Source organism: Heterocephalus glaber, unplaced genomic scaffold (assembly GCF_053883595.1).
Source record: "Heterocephalus glaber isolate CG9 unplaced genomic scaffold, H.glaber_assembly_v1.0 deba00001481, whole genome shotgun sequence".
In the NCBI taxonomy this organism is placed as follows: domain Eukaryota; kingdom Metazoa; phylum Chordata; class Mammalia; order Rodentia; family Bathyergidae; genus Heterocephalus; species Heterocephalus glaber.
Genome location: NW_028258317.1, coordinates 43,753,491 through 43,774,329, shown reverse-complemented (window position 1 = coordinate 43,774,329; position 20,839 = coordinate 43,753,491). Strand labels below are relative to the sequence as shown.

The 20,839-nt window shown below is 36.4% G+C and overlaps 1 long non-coding RNA gene across 2 annotated transcripts in view; it reads right to left on the bottom strand.

The window, feature by feature from the left end:
- The window catches only part of LOC147825922 (uncharacterized), an 85,410-nt gene that overhangs the window by 35,477 nt on the left and 29,094 nt on the right, over positions 1 to 20,839 (bottom strand). The window contains exon 3 of one of the 2 annotated variants that reach the window (XR_015440087.1): positions 927 to 3,753. The exons of the other annotated variant lie outside the window; for it this stretch is intronic. This is a non-coding gene — a long non-coding RNA (uncharacterized LOC147825922). Of the gene's footprint in view, positions 1 to 926; positions 3,754 to 20,839 lie in introns of those variants that run through there. 2 annotated transcript variants of the gene reach the window in all.

The window sequence follows — 20,839 nt, the reverse complement described above, 5'->3', positions numbered from 1 at the left end:
TTAAAGGATTAAACCTCAGCACAAGTTTTGATGGGATAATCCTTATTCAAACTGGAGTGGCAGCCACATTTAGTAAGTTCACATGAAGAGATACCTCAGCAGAAACGGAAGATGGGAGATGAGAAATCTTCTGAGACAAATCTAAAAATGTGGAGTGAGAATAGTTTTATTTTTAAATGATTGATTTTTTTCATTTCTCCAATAAAATGTATTTAACACTGGCTATATGCTAGGCACTATACTTGATGTTGAAGATTCAATATAGAATTGGTTTAGTGGAGAAGATGGTGTAAGTAAATACAGGAAGCACTGTCACAGATGTATGAGGAGAGTGTCATAAAAACACAAGACGGGGCAGTGATTTAGCTCAGTGGTTCTGCCACCTGCCTTGCAAGCGCAAGGTCCCAAGTTTGATCCCCAGTAGCAAAAAACAAAACAAAACAAAAACCCCCACAAATACAGACAGTAACTCTGCTCAGGAAGTCTAAGATGGGACCTCAGTCACAATGAGGATCTTTCCATGTGAGGAAGATAGGCACTGTGCTATGAAGGGAAACTTCTATTTTTATCATACTCATATAATTCTAAGAATTGACAATTTGACTTGGACTTAGTCAAACAGTTTTTCTTCTGAATTCACCTGAGCTAATCCATGTGGCTATAAACAGCTGGAGTGTTAACTGTACACTAGTTGGCCTACAATTCCCACATATGTGATGATCTACGTTATTTGGCATGAGTTGTTGGTTATAGTCATAGAGATGAATGTACAACATGTATCTAGTGGATTAGTTTGGTTTTATTCACATGGTGCCAATCCCAAGATTCTTAAAAAGATCAAGATAGGGCAAATCCCAATGCTCAAGTGCTCTACAGTCTCTTGCTGTGTCATGTTATTGTCCCTCTGGCCAACACTGGGTATAACGTTCCATGGGCCAAGACCAGAGTTAGTGTGAGAGTTGACTACTCAAGGGGGTGGAAAGAGGAAGACAAAAACAAATTGGAACAATGATCTATCAATTCAGTCATTTAATCATTACACAGATTAAATAGCAATGTATCCAATGGGTAGTATGTTTATCAAATTTACTGACATGAAGCAAATGCTAAATAAATGAGGATGATGAAGAACAGGATACATGGATCACTGCCAGTGTGACATACCTAATTTTCATTGACAACTGAGGACAGCATAATATGAGATACAGATCTGGAATCTAGTCTAATTTTGCTGTTATGTTACTTAAGGTTGGTGGTTGATTTGGGGATTAAGTTTCAATATCAACTCTGGAGGGGGAGTAAACATTCAAACCATAACACTGCCACCCCACCATAATCTTCCTACTACCATTCCCATCCTCACATTACATATGACTCTTCTATACTGTCTGTTAGTCTATACTGACAGTCTATACTTACAGTCTATACTGTCTATACTGTCTTCCCTTGTCCAACTCAGCACAATCATCCTTGTCTTCCCACCATCATCACCAGTGTATACAGGGCGAAAAGAGGAACCATCAGGGATGTCAGATTTTCTAGGTACTTTTTCCATCTGAATTTGTGAAGATATTTGTTAGAATGCTTATAGATGGATGTGACAAAATAATCATTTAGTGTAGTTTAAACCTTGGGGGATGATTGCCTAATACAAAAACTCCTGAGAGTAGTTGCTGAGTTCGCTGATTGATTGATTGATTGATTGATTCAGAGGCTCAGTACATGATGACAGGACTCAGAATTGGCTTGTCTGAGAGTCTCTGGTATTCCCTCAGTGTGACTAAGCCCTGCAGTTGGAGCTCCAAACACCTTGCTCTCACACGGTGACATCTAAAGGTAAAAGAGAAGAGGCATTCTCTATTTCTCACTGTTGGCCACTAATTTATTTGCCAGAGAAGTAAGCTTCCTTCAGGACCTCCTCCTTCATTTCTCATTGATCAGAATGTGATGCCAGGAGGCAAAAAGAGAATAAGATTATTATGATTGTATTAGAATAATACTTGTTTATCTCCGAGAATTAGAAACATATACATAGTCTTTTGGTGGACTGCTGTGGAATACATTGTTAAAGGATAATTGTTTTGTAAAAATTCAATTGTGGTTCTTTTACAGATATAAAATAAATATGTGTCAAAGATTTTACTTAACCATTAATTAAGAAGGAAAGTAAAAAAGAAGACACAGGAAGTTTTGAAGGGTACCAATAAATGAAACAAATATATGAAAGCATGATTGTAGGAATGAATTTAACCATTGCAAAACTGGCTTCTTCCACTGTGAGGGAAGAAAGTTATTTGAACCTTCATTGAACAGAATTTATTTGCATATTTATAAACAAGAAATATTTGTTTTACCGTAAGTTTTCTATAAGTTAATTTCTATCTCAATGGGGTTTTTAAATAGTTCAAAGGCACAAATAACAAAGTCAGATATTCTATAAGATATTCTACAAGAGTAAGCTCTAAACAACACAATTTTCAAGGAAAACATCTAATCTTTTGGTCCATTTAAAATTCTTTCAATTCTTCCTCATAACAGGAACAAAATCATATTTTCTTAGCAAGAAATAAAGGGGAAATGACTGTTGTATAGGCAAACTACAGTGTCTGCCACAATCATATTGTTGGGAATTAGGATAGAAATAAACATGTCCTAATTTTGAGTGAAATTTTCACACCGCTTTATAGAGATCACTTTGGAGGCAAGTGGTAAATCAAGCAGTACTCCTTAAGGCAAAGAAAGCCTGGTGATTTGCCTGAGTTTAAGCTTGGTGTGTGGAACAACAACGTAGCCAGAAATACTTTTACCATAGAGGAACAGACTGTGAGTGATTCTCTTTTTGAAATTGAAGAATTTAATATTCCTAATGTACACGACCAATTTCACTCTCACCTCCTTCCTTGACTCTGTGTACATTTAGTATAAATTGAATTACCAGAGAATTATACCCAGGATCACATACTATTTATTTCAGTCTGTTGACAGGCAATTTTTCTGTAGTACCCTGCTGGGGAATTTGATAGCAAGAGGAGGTGGTGTGAAAATGTGATATCTGGTATTCTTACAGCTTTTGTCCCCAATCTGGTGTTTATGGGCTACTTTATTCCTATGTCTTATACAGTTTAGGATACTATATTTTTGTAGCTTAATTAATTTCAAAATTAATAAATAGAACTTTTTTTCTTTAAAGGCCTAAACCACATTGTGTACTTGCCAGCACTGCATGAGGCTCAGCAAGCCTGTGACATGAAAAGAATTTAGGCAGGCTCTTACTAAATGCTACATTTCACAAGCATCTGATTTTGTCTATGAGCAAATTGCTCTTCGAGGAAGAACTGATGGTGTACTACAGCAATAAACATCCTTTTGCCCCATTACATTGTAACTACATATATGCCCATTGACCATTTGTAAGGACAAGTTCAGATAGCATTACTTTTTTTTTTTTTGGTACCGGATATCAAACTCAGGACCTTGCACTTGCAAGGTAGGCACCAGAAGCCCTGAGCTAAATCCACGGCCCTTCTTTAGGTGAGTGCTCTAACTCTTGAGCATGTGTCATAATCCGACTAGGGCTTGGTCCCACCACCTGATTTTCTGACTGTATAAGTCTAGATGGACCTGAGAATTGGAATTTCTAACAAATTCCAAGCTGATGCTGATGGGGGGCAGAATTTAAGAATCATTGATTTGGGCCATGTGCTGTTGGGTCTCAAAAGATTCTCTCTGTCCAGCAGGCATCCACCCACCTACCTACGAGAGAAAAGAGAAATGATTTTATTATTACTAGGAAATGTTTAGTTGCCCTGCCAAAGAAGCCTATTTGTCTTTGTAGTATCTGCAACCAATGAAAATATTGATATGAATAGTCCAAAGTGGTAGATCATGAAAAAAATCACTCTGTTGAAATAACTTCATGGTTTCCAGATAACTGTTAAAACATGATATAGACAGAAAGACTCTCAACTGCAGACCGGTAGATTAAAAAACCTGAGTGCTATTTTTTTTCCTTAGATTCTTTTATTGGTACATTTTAGGTATACATTTACATTTATCATTGGGTACTTGTACCTTTACATGGTATATCTTGGTTCTTATTTTTTCCCCATTTCCTGTCCTCCCTTCACCCCCTCCACTCTTCCCTAATTACAAAGACTTTGTTTCTATTTTTTCCTTTTCTCATAATTTTTCCTTTCCCTTCTTTCCTTTCCCCTACTCCTCCCACTTCCCCTACCTCTTTGGACCTTTTCGTCCTATTTCGATATCAATTTTAACACGTTTGTGCCGTTGCTTTGGCTTGTATATACTTGTCCCTGTAACTTTGATCTGTAGACAGAGATTGTCAACTGTGTTGATTGTTATGTTCCCTTAGAACCCCAGTCTTCCATGAATCTTATTTTAACCAGAAGTTCAAAGTGTGTCTAGGTCAGTCTGCTGGTATGGACATCTACAGCAAAGACACCTAGCAGAAGGAGAGACAGTACATGCCTGGGGCCCATAGCTATATTTCTGCTAAGCCTGCTGTCACAGAATGAAGTGATAAGTTTTGAGGGACTTATGACTGTGTGACTAGGGTAGGATTAATCTGATTAGCAGGGTATTAAACTTGTCTCTTGATAGAGCTGCCATGGAGTTACTAATGATCTCCTGCTGTTGCACACTGTTTTACATACTTTCACACCTGCACCCTCAGCAATATTTCAGCACCAAAGTTCCTCAGTGGAGGAGGGAACAGTGTCATCTCCATCTTTTTGATGAAAACTCTGGGACTTTCCTAGGAAGTATTGTATCTGGGTTACTAAAAAACCTGCCTCTGCTTAATTGCAGGCACCTGAGAGGGTCACAGAATAATGGTGGATTGGTTTCAGACTCACCTCAAAGTCTGAGAGTCACATACAAAGCTAGCAAAAGGGCAGAGACCAATTGAATGGAACCTATCACTTCCTCTCATGGTTGGTTTCATATGCATTTCCTCTGCAATTCTGGGCATAGGCTAAGAGCTACACTGCTTCTGTCTTTGCCTCATCATTGAGTTTGTCTATAGTGACACTTTGTCTTCTCTTTATCTCATAAAATAACATGCTTATAGGTTTGTAAACTTCCCAGCTTCTCTTTCCCCCATCTTTCCTTCTAGATCATTTTAGACAGAGCCTGGAGCAGAGGAGGTGCTTAATAAGAGTTTGTTGGATGAAAAAAAAGTTTGTTGGATGGAAAAATATAAGAGCCAGTAGAAGGCTGTTTTATATCAAAGTAAATATGAAGCCTACTCTTGGTTTGTTTTTCTCAGAAATTTCTCCAGCGTCAATGAAGTTATCAATAAAAGAGGAAATTAATGATTTTTATATGAAAGCAAAGAGTGATACTGGAGGCTCAGAAATCCCGTTGTCTTGGCACAGATTGCCCCCACCCCTGGGGAGCAGGCTGGCCTGGCCAGGGAGCAGCCCTGTCCATGGTGAAGAAGGCTACCAAATGTTCTGACAGTGCCCAGCTGCCCACAGTTTCACTCATTGGCCTGCTTCATTCTGATGCAAATTTCTAATAAATAACCTAATGTTGCATCTCAACTAACCAGAAAAGCAAAAAAGAAAAACAGGAAAGCAACACAGGGAAATTAATAATAAAGGCTAAAACAGAAATGAATAGAGTAGATACTATTTTATATGACAAGCACATATCCAATGTCATGTGGAAGGTGGAAGAATAAAAGTATTTCCTCTAAAATCTGGAAGAAGAGAGCAGGTGAGCTGCTCCCAGTGCCCAGGAAGAGGCTGCTGGGCTGCCATAGAACTGCTCCCAGTGGAGAGGAGGTGAGCCGATCCCAGCACCCAGAAGTAGGCTCCTGGGCCACCATAGCACCACTCCCAGCACAGATGAGGTGAGCTGCTACCAAGTGCTCAGGAGGAGGCAACCCAGCCACCATAGCACCACTCCAAGCGCAGAGGATGTGAGCCACTCCCAGCACCCAGGAGGAGGCTCCCAGGCTCCCACAGCACCACTTCCAGTGCAGAGGAACTGAGCTGCTCCCAGTGCCTAGGAGAAGATTCCCAGGGCCCCATAGCACCACTCCCAGTGGAGAGGAGGTGAGCCCTCCGGGTGCCAGCAGCACCCACCCCCTCCCCCACCATCTAAATGAGAAGACACATAAACAAGCCTCAAAACCAGATGTCCAGATCACCTAAATCAACCTCAAAGGGAAACGAGATGGAACAATCTGAAATGCAACAACCTGGACTCCCTGAACTGGCAAGAAAAGAGGATCTGGAAAAAAATGAAATCAGAAATACTTTCTCACATAACAGCAGAGACTGTGCCCATAGTGCAAGAGATGATTAATAAATCTAGAGAGGATACAGATAAAAAAATAGAGGAGCTGAGGAACATGATGGAGTCCAAACATAGGAAACAAATGGAATCCATAAAACAGATTTCCAGGAGATTAAAAACTCCATTGAAAGCTATGCAGCAGAATGAGCCAATGTGAAGACAGAATTTCAGATATAGAAGATAAGATTGCAATTAGTGACCTGGAAAAGAAAAATTTCTTTAAAATTGTAAGGAACCATGAGAAATCAATCCAGCAGCTGCTAGATGATGCAAAGAAGAATAACATAAGACTGATTGGAGTCAATGAAGACACAGGAGAGAGTGCAGATGACATAAAAAACCTGTTCACAGAAGTGATGGCAGAAAACTTCCCAAGCAGGGGAAAAGAACTTGATATACGATAAGTGAGGCATGTAGGAGTCCAAATAGCCTTGTTAAAAAAAAAAAAATCTACACATAGGCATATAATAGTTAGGATTCCAGAAACCCAACAGAAGAACAAAGTTCTACAAGCAGTGATAGAAAAGAAACAAATCATGTACAAAGGAAAGCCCATCAGAATCACAGCAGACTTCTCAACGCAAACACTTAAGGCAATAAGAGCTTGGAGTGATGTATTTCAAGCCCTAAAGGAAAAAAGCTTCCAACCCAGATTGATGCACCTTGCAAAGCTATCTTTCAAAATTGATTGAGATGTGTTTTTTTTAATAAAATGGAGTACTACTCAGCCATACAGACTGAGAAACTAGAGACATTTATAGCTAAATGGATGCATATTGAGGCCATACTCATAAGTGAAATAAATAGGACACACATGTGTAAATACCAAATAGTTTCTCTAGTGTGAGAAACTGAAAGTGTACATAAGATTTAAAATGATTAAAATGAATAATTGATAATTTGAAATAGGAAGAAAAGGTCCAAAGGGGTAGGGGTGGTGGGAGAGGAAGGGGAAAGGAAAGGAGGGGAAGGAAAAATTATGAGAAAAGAAAAAAAATGGAAACAAAGTCTATGTAAATAGGGAAGGGTGGAGGGGGTGAAGGGTGCACAGGTAATGGGGAAAAAAATAAGAACCAAGATACATCATGTACAGGTACAAGCACCCAATGATAAATGTAAATGTATTGTTCACCTAAAATGTATGAATAAAAGAATTTAAGGAAAAAAACTGATGGAGAAATAAGATACTTTTATGACAAAGAGCACTTTAGTAACTTCATGAATACCAAACCAGCCCTCCAAAAAATTTTAGACAGTATCCTAGGAAAAGACAATGAGGATCACAACACCAGGAAGACCAGCAGAATGAATCTGTTGGGTGCAACAGGAAATTAAATGCAAAGCAGGAGAATCCAACAAAAAGAAAAAGTCATGACAGCAAGAAGTCAATATGTATCAGTTAAAACCATCATTGTTAATGGTCTCAATTCACCATTCAAAAGAAATAGACTGGCAGAATGGGTCAAGAAGCAAGATCCAACAATATGCTGCATACAAGAAACACACTTCATTCAAAAAGAAAGTCATAGACTGAAAGTTAAAGGGTGGAAAACAATACTCCATGTGACAGGAACCCCACCAAAAAGCAGGAGTAGCTATCCTCTTTGCAGATCAAGTGGATTTCAACCCAAAATCTGAAACACTTCTGGTCCCAAGAATATCAGATAATGGATAGTCAACTTGTATGTACATATCAATTGTGAACATGTATTTTCATTCCTCCTAATTAAAAACTTAAGAACAGGACTGTTGGTTCTTAACAGTAATACAAGTAATTTCTATATAATTTTCCAAAATGGTTTTATCATTTTACAGTCACATTAGCAGTATTTGAAAGTTCTAACTGGTTCACACTTAAGCTGACATCTGCTCTTTTAAAACTTTTAAATTCATCTCCATAATAAGTGTACAATATGATCTTGTTATTGTACTGATTAGTATTTTTCTGATTCTAGTGTTGCAAAACTTTCCTTTTGCTGTACTGGCTATTTATCATTTTCTTGTGCCTACTTTTTAATTGAGTTGTCTATTAATGAGCTGTAAGAGTTCTTTATATATTGTGGCCATAGGTCATATGTATTATAAATATGGTCTGCTTAAGGACTACTTTTCATTTTCTTAATGATGGCATTTAAGGTTCTAAATTTTGATGAAATATCATTTATCAATTTTTTTCTTTTATACATCATGTTTTTTGTATCCTAGGAAATTCTTGCCTACCCTAAATTCATGAACATTTTCCCTTATAATTTCTTCTTAAAGTTTTATAGTTTTAGTCTTTCATATTTAGGTTCATAGATCCTTTCAAATTATCTTTATGTATGGAAATAAAGGGTTTAGGTTAAGTTTTTACATACTGATAAAAGATGTTGTAGTACCATTTGCTGAAAACACTATCTTTTCCTCTGCTCTTGAGTTATGTTCTACAAAATGTTAATGTTAAATAATCTTTCAAAACTCAGTGGATCATATATGTGTGGTTGTATTTCAAGATTTTCTGTTTTATTCCAATGATCTATATGTCTTTCCTTACACCAACACTGCCTTGATTACTCTAGCTTTAGAGGAAGTCTTAAAATTATGTAATAAGAGCCTGGGATTTAGCTGAGTGGTTCTGCCACCTGGCTCGCAAGTGCAAGGTTCTGAGTTCGATCCCTGGTACCCCCAAAAAAAGCAAAATTAGGTAATAAATGTCTTCCAACACTGTTTTTTCTTTTTTTTTCTTTTTAGTTTTCTAGGTCCTTTGTACTCCTATGTAACTTTTAAATTTTAATATCCAACTCTTCATTTATAGCAAGTACACATAGACCTAAATTTTTATATATACCTTGTGTTTTCTACTGCTAAATTCAAATACAAGTTCTAGGAGCTCCTAGAGATTTCTTAGTATTTTCTCTATAGATGATCATTTCATCTTCATATAAAGATTTTACTTATACCTTGCCTATCCTATGCTAATTGTTTCTTTTTATTGCCAGACTAGTTTGGTTTGGGCCTATGTTTCAAAGTTTAATGGACAGATGAAGAGTAGGCATATCTGCCCTTTTCCCCACCTTAGGGAGAAAACATTGTATTGTCTCCATTCATATAAGGTGTTTTTGCTGAAGTTTGGAGTACATGTCTTATCTGTTGAGAAGGTTCTTTCCTACTTTTAGTCTCCTAGTAGCTTTTTACCATGAACAGTTGTAGAATTTAGTCCAATACTTTTTCTGCAACTACTGACAGGATCATATGGCTTTTTTCTTTCCTCTGTTAAAATGATGACTTATGGGGGTGGATCTTCCAATGCTGAACCAACACTGCCATCCCTGTAATAAAACTTCTTTCTACATACTAGCAGATCTGACTTCTAATAGTTGTTTTGTTAAACAAATTTTTGTCTATGGTCATACTTCTTTCTTCTATTATCTTTATCCAGTTTTAGTATTATCATAATATTGATTTCCTAAAATGAAGGGAGAAGTGTTCCTTCTTTTTTCTGGTTTAAATGTTCGATATAATTCATCAGTTAAAATGTATATGAGCCTGTTGTTGTCATATGGCTAAGCTTTCAAGGTAGGAATATGCTTTCTTTAATAAGTGCTATTCAAATTTTATGTTTCCTCCAGAGTCAGTTTCATTAATTTGTCTTCCAAGGTACTTCTTAGAAGTTGTCAAATTTATTTCAAAACAGATTTTTGTAATATGCTTTCTATATCCTTTTAAATTCTGTAAAATCTGTGGTAATGTCCTCTAAATTTTGATATTGTAATTTAAAAAATGTATAATTGATATTGTGTAATAGGAGGAAAAGACCTAAAGGAGTAGGGGAAGTGGGATGGTTAGGGGAAAGGAAAGAAGGGAAAAGAAAAATATGAGAAAAGGAAAAAAACAAAGTCTTTGCAAATAGATAAGGCTGGTGGGGGTGAAGGCAGGGCAGGGGCAGGGGAAAAAAATAAGAACCAAGATACATCACGTAAAGGTACAAGATCCCAATGATGAATGTAACTGTATTTTATATCTACAATATATTAATAAACTTAATGGAAAATAAATAAATGAAATAAAATCTGGAAGAAGACAAGGATATTCCCTCACACTATTCTTAATCAATGTAGAGCTATAAATGTTAGCCAGAACAATTAGACAAGAGAAAGATATAAAGAGTATACAAATAGAAAGATAGAAAGTCAAAGTATCTTTGTTTTTGGATAATATCATTATAGATATATATAAATAGCTAAATACTCCATCAAAAAACTATTAGAATTGATCAATTCAGTAAAAGTTTTAGGATACAAAACCAACATTCAAAAATAAGTTGGATTTTTATACAGCAAGGTGATGGTTAATTTTGATTGGCTTGAGAGTTGTCTAGAAGATAAGTAAAGCACACCTATGACTGCATCTGCACTCGTCATGCGTGTGGGATTTTGGGACCAGATCTGGCCTTGTGGACTTTCTTCTGTCTCCGCTTCCTGGCAGCCATGAGGTGGCCGGCTTTCCTCTTCTATGCTCTTCTGCCATCTTGGTGCCACTTTGGAGTCAACTGACCATGGAGTACAATCAAGTAAAAATAAACTTTTTTGCTTTAAATTATGCATGTCAGATATTTTGTCCCAGTCACAAAAAGCTGACCAATATAACCAGTAATGAACTTACTGAGAAAGAAACCAGGAAAATAATTGCATTTATGATAGTTTAAAAAAATCACCTAGGAATAAATTTAACCAAAGAAGTGAAAGATCTTCACAGTACCGAAAAAAATGGAAGAAGACACACACAAAAAAGGAAAAGTCCTTTTATATTTATGTATTGCAATGACTGATATAGTTAAAATGTATGTACTAGCCAAAGTGATTTACAGATTCCATGCAATCCCCCCCCAAAAAAATATTAATGGCATTCTTCACAGAACCAGAAAATAAAATCTTAAAATTCACATAGAAACACAAAAGATCCTTGAATAGTCAAAGAAATCTTGAACTAAAAGAATAAATTGAGAGATATCACAATACTTTATTTCGAGGTGTGCTGCAGAGCCACGGTAACCAAAACAGCACGGTACTGGGATAAAAACAGAAAAAGAGACCAGTGGAACAGAATAGAGGGCCTAGAAATAAACCCGTACAGTTCTAACCAACAAATTCCTGAAAAAAGTGACCAAAAACATACATAAGAAAAAGACAGCCTCCTCAATAAATGGTGTTTGGAAAATTAGATATCCAGGAAATTAATACTTGACTACTATCTCTCTCTGTGCAAAAATAAACTCAATATAAATCAGTGACCTAAACATTAGACTAGAAACTATGAAACTACTGGAAGAAAACAGGGGAACCACTTCAAAACATTGGTACAGCCATTTAATTTTTTTTGGTTTGACCTTAAAAGCCCAGGAAACAGGTGTGAAGATGGACTAATGGAATTATATCTAACTAAGAAACTTCCACACAACAAATGAAGCCATCAACAGAGGGAAGATAATGGGAGAAATTTTTGCCAATTATGCATTTGACAAAGAATTAATACCCAGAATACATAAGGAACTCAAAAACTTAACAATAAATAATAAATAATACAATTAAAAATGGACATCGTAAAGTCACTTCTTAAAGAAGAAATACAAATGTGCAACAAATACATGTAAAAATGCTCAATATCATTAGCTATTAGAAATACATATCAGATCTACAAATAGATATCATCTCATCCCAGTTTGAATGGCAATTGTAAAAAAAAATGGTAGTGAGGATATGGAGAAAAAAGGAACTTATACACTATTGACAGGAATGTAAATTAGTGCAGTCATTATAGGCAGAGAACAGCATGGAGGCACCTCAAAAACTAAAAATCAATCTACAATATGTTCCAGCTATCATACTTTTGGGTACATACCCAAGTGAAATTAGATATGCACACTAAGGAGATCTACATTGTCATATTTACTGTGGAATTATTTACAATAGCTAAGACTTGGACTCAATCTCTGCATCCATAAGTGGATAAAAATGCATATACACACACAATAGAATATTATCCATCCATAAAGAAGAATGAAACCGTGCTATTTGCAGCAAAATGGATGGAAGTAGAGGATATTATGTAAATGAAATAAGCCAGACACAGGAAAACAAATACCACAAGTTCTCTATCATATGTGAAAGTTATGAAAAGATGGATATGAATGCAGAATAGTTATTACTAAAGGGTTGGAAGACTGAGTGATGAGGGTGGATAAAAGAAGATTGTGTAAAAAGTGTCAAAACAGAGTGAGAGAGAAGGAATAAGTTCTGGTGTTCAGTGAAATAGTGGGATGACTATAGCTCACAAAAATTAATTATATATTTCCTGAATGTCTGGAACATCAGAGCTTAAAGGTTCCAAGTGTAAAGAAATGGTAAGGAGAGAGAAATGCTAATCACCTTGATTTGATCAATGAATATATGCATATCTTAAAATATTACATGGAACCCCATTGATATGTAAAATTAATACATATTAATCTAAAAAACTTCATTCTCTTGATAAAGAGCCATTGAGTAAATGACTGAACAATTTATTCTATAAAAGTTTTGGTGAAAATAGGGTTGTTTTGTGGCTTGCAACACTAACATTTGAATTTTAAAGTCTCGATAGACTTTCAGTGCATCCCAAATTTAACTAGGCAATAAAAAATTAAACAAGTATAGCTTTTCCCAGTATTGAAGTTGTGAATCATGCATAGTTTTATTTCTCATTATTGTTCGACGCCTAATGTAATCATCGGGGTCCTAATAAACAGGAAGAGGGTGACAGTACATGGTGAGGGAAGCAGAGTTAGACTGACGCAGACCGTAAGTCAAGAGACGAGGGCAGCATCTGGAAAGCAGAAAAGTCAAGGAAATAGGTTCTCCCTAGGGCTTCCAGAATAAAGGCTTTATGAAAGATCTACTTTCCAACTTCTGATCTCCAGAACTACATAAAGAAGGTTGTGATATTTTAAGCCCTTCGCTAGTAATTCCCTACAAATCTTTATTTTTGGTAATTCATTTTGGCAGGTATAGGAGCTAAAAAGATGTGATCTAATAGTGAACACACTCTGTCTTAGAATGAAGATGCCAGCACAGGGCCCCAAATCTTCTTCTGTAGTTTCACAGACCTCTAAAGAGAAATACCATGGTGGCTTTGAGGCTCCCCAGATTCTCCTGCTGCTTTATTTATCAGAACATAAATACATGCCATTTCAGAAAGTAGTTGCCATTCCCCAGCATATTCACAGCAATCAAAATAGAAAACAGACTGAAAATTGCCATAATAGTGCTTATTCTTGTCCTCACTTTGACTTATAAAATGACATGTTCACAGATTTGTAAAAAATCTCTGCTTTTCTTTGTTCCCTTGCTTTCTTCTAGATTTTTCTTTTCTCTTTCCACTAAGAAATTAAGGTCCTTAGCAGGTTTCCTTTCACTGACATACAGTGTGAATGTAATTTTTTTCTTTTTAATGGGGCATATTTTTCTTTCTAAATTATTTGTGATATATGTTTGGTTAGAAACAAAGAGAACTTTCCTCTGGCTTTTAGGGTGGAAGGAGAGAGAAGTTGGGGCATTTTGTCCTGCTTCCTTTCTGTTCCATGTTATGGTTCTGGTGGTGTTTATGTTCTCCTAGTGTTATAGATATCTGACTTCCTCCCTAGCTCCAACTCCTAGGTCTTCAGGATCACCACTGGATTCCCTTGCCCATCATGTATAGGAGGAGTAATTACTTTCCACTACTGCTGGTCTCTGAGTATCTCAACTTTCCTCCTGGGTCACTCTAATTTACACATCTTAATGCAAATAGTCCCGTCATCAATATTTCTTCAGCTGAACTATCCATTTACAATTCTGTTTCTTGCTGACACCTGGGTATTTCCTCTTCTCAAACTGCCCAAAATTTTTTGCAAGAGAGTTTTTCCACAACCCTGATTGCCTTGGCTTTGGTTTTGTCCTCGTATCAGAGCTAGTTACATTTGTAAATCTTAAGATTGTTTATTTTATTTTTTTCCCCTTTTGTAGATGAGGAAATGATATCATCTGTTGCACAGGAAAAAATTAAGATAAAAGAGTACATCTTTAAAATGTTATGTGGGGGAGTCAAATAAATGCTTCCCTGGAAACAACCCCTGTGCCTATCCACGGTCCTGCTGTATACAGCTCTCTCACCTTAGGGTGAAATCTATGCTACACAGATTTTCCTCTCATGTAACATTGGAGTAACAACAGAATTCCACTGTGCTTGTTTTAGTCCCTGCAATGTCACTTTTATGGCTTCACAAAATCTGTGTCCCTAAATGTCCCAGATATCTTTGGAGAATTTAACATAGCCATTTTCAATAAAATGTCATAAAGAGTTGGAATCTCACCTCAACCAGGCAAAAACTTGATTTAAAACATCTTGTGCTGGCCCTGAAGGTCAGTATTTATGGCACCATATTATTTATAAATAATGTGAAAATTATTATAGCAATAAAAGCTGATGTTCCAAAGAATGGACATATTAGGGATAGCTAAATTATGGTGACGTTGAGATCATAGGTCACATTTGAAGCTTCATTGCAAACTAGTGCATCAATTTGACAGCAAAGCTACAGGAAAAATTTGAAAGATACTAATAACATGAAAATTCTTTTTTCAGTTTTTATATTAGTGCATGTTTGCAATACATTATTCCATTCCTCGTGGGGAGTTGGTCCACATGCATAGCGTATCTTCAATCTTTTTCATCTCCTTCCTTTCCCCTCCTCCCCTTCCCTCCATCTCTTGGCCCCCTTCCTTTTTTGGAAGATCTAACTCCTTATTTCCTATTTGCAATCTAGCTTTTATTTTGTTCTTTATTTATAATTTTGGTTTCTCATATAAGACAAACCATGTGATATTAAAGTTTGTGTGTCTGATTTATTTCACTTTACATTATTGTCTCAACATTACACAGCCATCTTCCTACAAAGGTTAATCCTTCATGGCCGAGAAGTACTCCACTGTCCACAAATACCAAAGATTCTTTATCCATTCATCTGTTAATGGACTCATAGATTGCTTCTGAGATTTAGCTATTGTAAGTTGTGCTGCTATAAACATAGGTATACATGTTATATGATGTCTTTAACTTTTTGGAGAAGGTACCTGGAAGGGGGTACCCGGGTAAAATGGAATTTCTATTTTTTATTCTTTGAGGAATCTCCATACTGATTCCATAATGGTTGTACTAGTTTACATTCCCTTTTTTTCCTCTAGCCTCTCCAACATTTATTATTATTATTATTATTATTATTATTATTCTTTCTTATTTTTTAATTTTTTTGTACCAGGGATTGAACTCCGGACCTTGTGCTTGTGAGGCAGGAGGCGGAACCACTGAGCTAAATCCCTGGCCTTCCAGCATTTATTATTTGATTTCTTGATGATAGTCATTTTTCCTTTAGTATGATGAAATCTCAGTGTAGTTTTAATTTGCATTTCTCTAATGGCCATAGATGTTGAATACATTTTCATATATTTACTAGCCATCTGTAGTTCTTCTGAGAAATATCTATTCATTTCAGCTATCCATTTTTGATTGGCTCTTTTATTTTTGGTAGTCTAAATTTTTTGAGTTCTTTATGTATTCTAGATATTAGTCCTCTGTCCAAGGAATAGTTGGCAAAAATTTGTCCTACTCTGAAAGTGATCTCTTCACTATTTTGGTTGTTTCCTTTGCTATACATAAGGTTTTTAGTTTGATTTTGATCCCATTTGGTGGTTCTTGGAATTATTTCTTGTGCAATTGAAGTTCTGTTCAGAAAGTCCTTGCTGATGCCTTGTCTTTAAGAGTTTTAGCTGTTTTATCTTCTAGCAGATAGTTTCTGTTTTAACATTCCATTTTGATTTTAGTGTAGTATTGGAAGCTGCACAAACTCCCAACCACCTGACCAAGTATAAGGTGCATAAATAGGGGCCCAGGGTGATCAAAATAACATAGTATCCTTTCCCCTCAAATGCAAATTAATCACCAAATTAGATTATAGCTCTCAAACACCTTCCCCTCCTTTGTAGATGATCAGAACCTCCCTGATACCTTGTTCATATCACTGCATGGCCAAGGCTCTGACAGGTTTTAAGGAGAGATATAGAAAATTCTATTTTCTTTAAAGAACATTTTAAGACCAGAGAGTTGTTACAACATTGTCAGGCACTATCCTTGTGAAGTAGTATGTACTTAATTACAAAAAAAAACCCCACCACAATCTAATAACATCTGATAAATTTTAGAGGAAAACTCATTTCAAAAGACTGTATTCTGCCTGATGTCCCTACTCTTCTCTGGTTTAAATTTCTCAAGTCCAAGGAGTCATCATACCCAACAAGCCTTCTGTGTCAGCCTTTCGAGTAACAGTGACAGGTGTTTATTACTCTAAGAATTATACCAGTTTTGAAAGTTCAAGGTTCTTTCTGACTGATCTTGAAACTCCTGACATTAGAATGAACCTCCAAAATGATCTTCATAATGAATCTTCTAATCCTACTATTTCTGGCTATGGACAAGAAATTGATTTAGTTAAGGAGAATTATTCTTTTAGCATTCATAATGTAGGAACCACCACGAGAATCTCTGTGCTGGAAGATATCCTGTCCAAAGGATATCTGGCATCAGAGATGGAAGTGGACTTCCAAGCTGTTGTGGGAAGTAAATTAAGCCTCTAATCCTTTGATAGGCTATCTCGCTATTGAGTTTTCCCTATATTTGGGGACTCCAAATGCTTATCTCTTTTTTTTATTATGATTCAATTTACACAGTATAAGTTTCCTGTAAATATTTTTTCTTTCTTTAAGGAAAATATTTTCTCCTACTAGGTCTTAGAAGAAAGACCTTAGAAAGACTGTTAAAGTCCTGAAGTTACATTTAAACTACTAATTATTTAGAAATTATACCAGGAAGGAGGTTGATTCAAGTCAAGAATGATTACCATATAATCTAGAAAACATTAATAATAATATTCTTAGTGGAGAACAGTTTGCAAAATGTACAACCATTTCTTGGCTATATGTGCTTGGGGAAAGAATGAGAAACCGAATATTTGTGATTTTTGATTCTTTCACTTTTGAAGTATATGCACATGCACATCTTTTCATTATGTGAATAAAATAACCTTCATTATTATATGTCTTCCTTAGAATTAAGGTTAAATTGGTCCACATTTCGAATTTGTAGGATAACACTGTGGGGAAGCAGAAGCAAAAAAAAGTTTCACCTAATCTATGTTCCTATATTATTTTTCAGTTGTCCTATACTTTTCAGCACTTTATGTTTCTTGTGGTTTTTGTTTTGGTTTGGTTTGTTTGTTTGGTTTGGCTTTTTGAGACAAGGTCTCACTATGTAGTCCAGGCTCACCTTGAGCTCACTGTGTAGTCCAGGTTGGCCTCAAACTTGTGGTGATCCTCCTGCCTCAGCCTCCCAAGTGCTGACATTACAGGCATGTGCCAGCATACCTGGCTGCATTTTTGCATTTTGGAAGTACTTAAAGCTCTCACTTCTCAAATTCAGGATTTAATGTTTTATTGTTTGATTGTTCACTGTGCACTATCGTGTGGTTTCAGGTTCATCCAGTTTTAAATTTTGGTGGATTGGATAGCACTAAGGAAAGGTATTCAAAAATTGGCATTTTATTGAGACTTTTCCTACAATGGAATATGAAGAACTCCAAAGTATTTCAAAAAGAAAGTCAGTAATTCTCCAAAGTACATGCAAAATTTTTATGGATATGCCAATTTTAAGAAATCTAAATAGTCTATCCTGTCTTACTCAAATAGGGAAGATATAATCCATACTGTATTATTATTATGTATAATGTCATTTCATTGAGCCTCAATGCTTACATTATTTCCCCAAGCACATTATGTTTGTTAGACACATCGACTATATCTTTCCCTACATTTGCCTTCACCCCAAAATTGTGCACATAAACAAAACTAATATAAACCACTGGGGCCAAATTATAGCTCAATGTACTAATTCACAATATGTACCATCAGTCAAGGCCTAGGATTTGGTGTAGCAATAAATGACATGAAAATGTCAACAGCTGCCTCAAAGACATATTTCTTTCTCTTGCTGCACCTCCACTGTTGGGGTCAGCTGGAGTGCTTCTTCTCTTGATCTTACCCTGTGCTTCAAGCTAATGGAAAAGCCTCCATTAGTTTCTAGAATATTGCTTATATTGGAACAGAAGAAGATGAGATATTGAACCATGTGTTAGCTCTTAACATTTCCTCTTCTAAAGAAGACACATCATTTCTGCTCATATTTCATTGGTCCAAATAATTCCTACAGACTTTCCTGAGTTCTACAGGATAAAGCTGTATAATCCTCTTGCAGAAATAAAATACTGGGAAAACTATAATATAATCTCCCAAGGAAGACATGAGGACTGGAAGGGAGAAACACCAGTGAAGAGTCAAGGCTGTATACATCCTTTCAGCCCTAGGCTAGGCACTCACCACTTCTGTGTCTCTGCTAACCTTGGATGTGATTAAATTAATTGGTTAAGGAAATCTGGGATGTATTTCATGTGATTAATGCCTTGGAAAACAATTGCACTAGATTGCATTGATTTGTCTCATTTTACAGACTTGAAATTAAAGGCTTATGAAGTATACATGGAAATTTATGCAAAATGGGATGCAAATTCAAATTGTGAGCAATGAGTCCGGGCACCCCCTTCCCCCCAGAAAAAGAACTGCACCATTGAATATGCATGTGCTGCATATGGTGCTGCTCTTTTCAAATAGCAACTCTAAACTGGCAGCCAAGTAAATCCCAATGACAGCGACTGAGCAACAAAAAAAAAGTTTAAAGCCATTTAAGAACAAAAATTGAGCTCCAAAATCTGAATATTTTCAAGGTCAACATCTTCAAGCAAGATTTGTGTTAACAAATTCACTATCCCCTGGACTTTCTGCTCTGGTATAGACAGGGCTGGGATATGCTATTGAACAAAGGAAGTACTGGCAGAGCTCACCCTGGAATCTCATTCTCTTGATTACTTGCTTCCAGTGATCACTTGCCTGGCTGGATCAAATAAATCTTCATTGCCACGAGCCAGTGCCCATGTGTGCTGACATATTTCTCCCTCATTTGTACCCATCAGTGGGGGATTCTGGTTCCAAGATTCAGATGGGGAGTAATTATTAAGTTGGTCTTAAAGACAGGAACAAATTTTGCACCTGAGTGCTTGCAAGTCAGACATAGGGGAAAAATTAACCACTTGTAGGAATACTAATTAGAAGCAATAATCTCTTGATTGGCCTGCAGATATTCAGACAATTCACTGAACACATTCTGCTTTTGTAAAATCCCAGCTCTGCTTTGATATTAAGTACTGTATATGTAAAATATTTTTGGTGAATGTTTATAAATGAACGGATTTGGGTGCAGTCTCATGAGGGCTTTTCTAAGTTGATGCTAATTAAATCAGCAATTAGTCATTTAGTTATTCATTCATTTATCAGATATTTTTTGATTACCTTCAAAGTACATGCCAGGTACCTGGAGGTACAAAGTGAGTGCTATGCATCCCCTGCCCTTAGGAGCACCAACCTACCAAACTAACCAAAGCTTTCCACTGTGTCAGCAGCAATATCTCTTGATGATGTCTCTAAATAATTGCTTATGAAGCACACTGAGAAATAGATCAGGTGGGAGGAGGACACAATGAGAGCATTTAATGTGATCCTTATGGAACTTCCATTTCAATTACACTTTTATAAAATGTATTTAGGAAAGTATTTTTCAGCCACAGCTCAGGTTTCAAATAACATTTAGCATAACAAAATTGTAATGTGACAAATGTGTTTCAAATGTCCCCTAAAGTTTACCATAATGAGATTTGATCTATGAATTTTTAAAATATGCTAATTGTTTGCAGGTATTTTACTTATAAGATTTTCTTGGGAGAAAGAGGAAAAGGAAATAGAGATACTGTTGTGGAACCATAAAATGGCACGACCTATGGGTGCTAAGGAACCTATGTCTTCTTTTCCTACCCTTGGGCTGTGGCTCTCAGATAATCAAAGTCAGCACTCCAGTGACAATGTGCTCTGGTTCTCCACAGGTCAATGTTAGAGGTAAAAGTCAAGTCACCATGGAAGCTAAAAGGCAGTCTAATGAAAGCAACCATCATCAAAAGATGGCTATTTCTACATAAAGTAATAATAATAATTAGTGTTGTGGCCCTAAGCCACATTTATCAAGTGTTTAAGTAAGCAGTAAGACCTGGAATAAGAGCTCCATCAGTTCATCATGCCCATTTTACTGATGAGGAAACAGGATAAAACAGATGTGTAAAAGAACAAGACTGGCATTCATTTTGGCTCCAGAGCTTCCTCTTCCCTTAAGTGTTCATGCTACATCTGAAAAGACTCCTCTACTCGAGCTGAGATTCAGTGAATGACAGTTACATCAGTTTGACCTCAGTGAAGAAGAGCAGAAGGCTGCTCATGTCTGGCCTGTTCAATGAGCCTGGTGATCCAATCCAAAT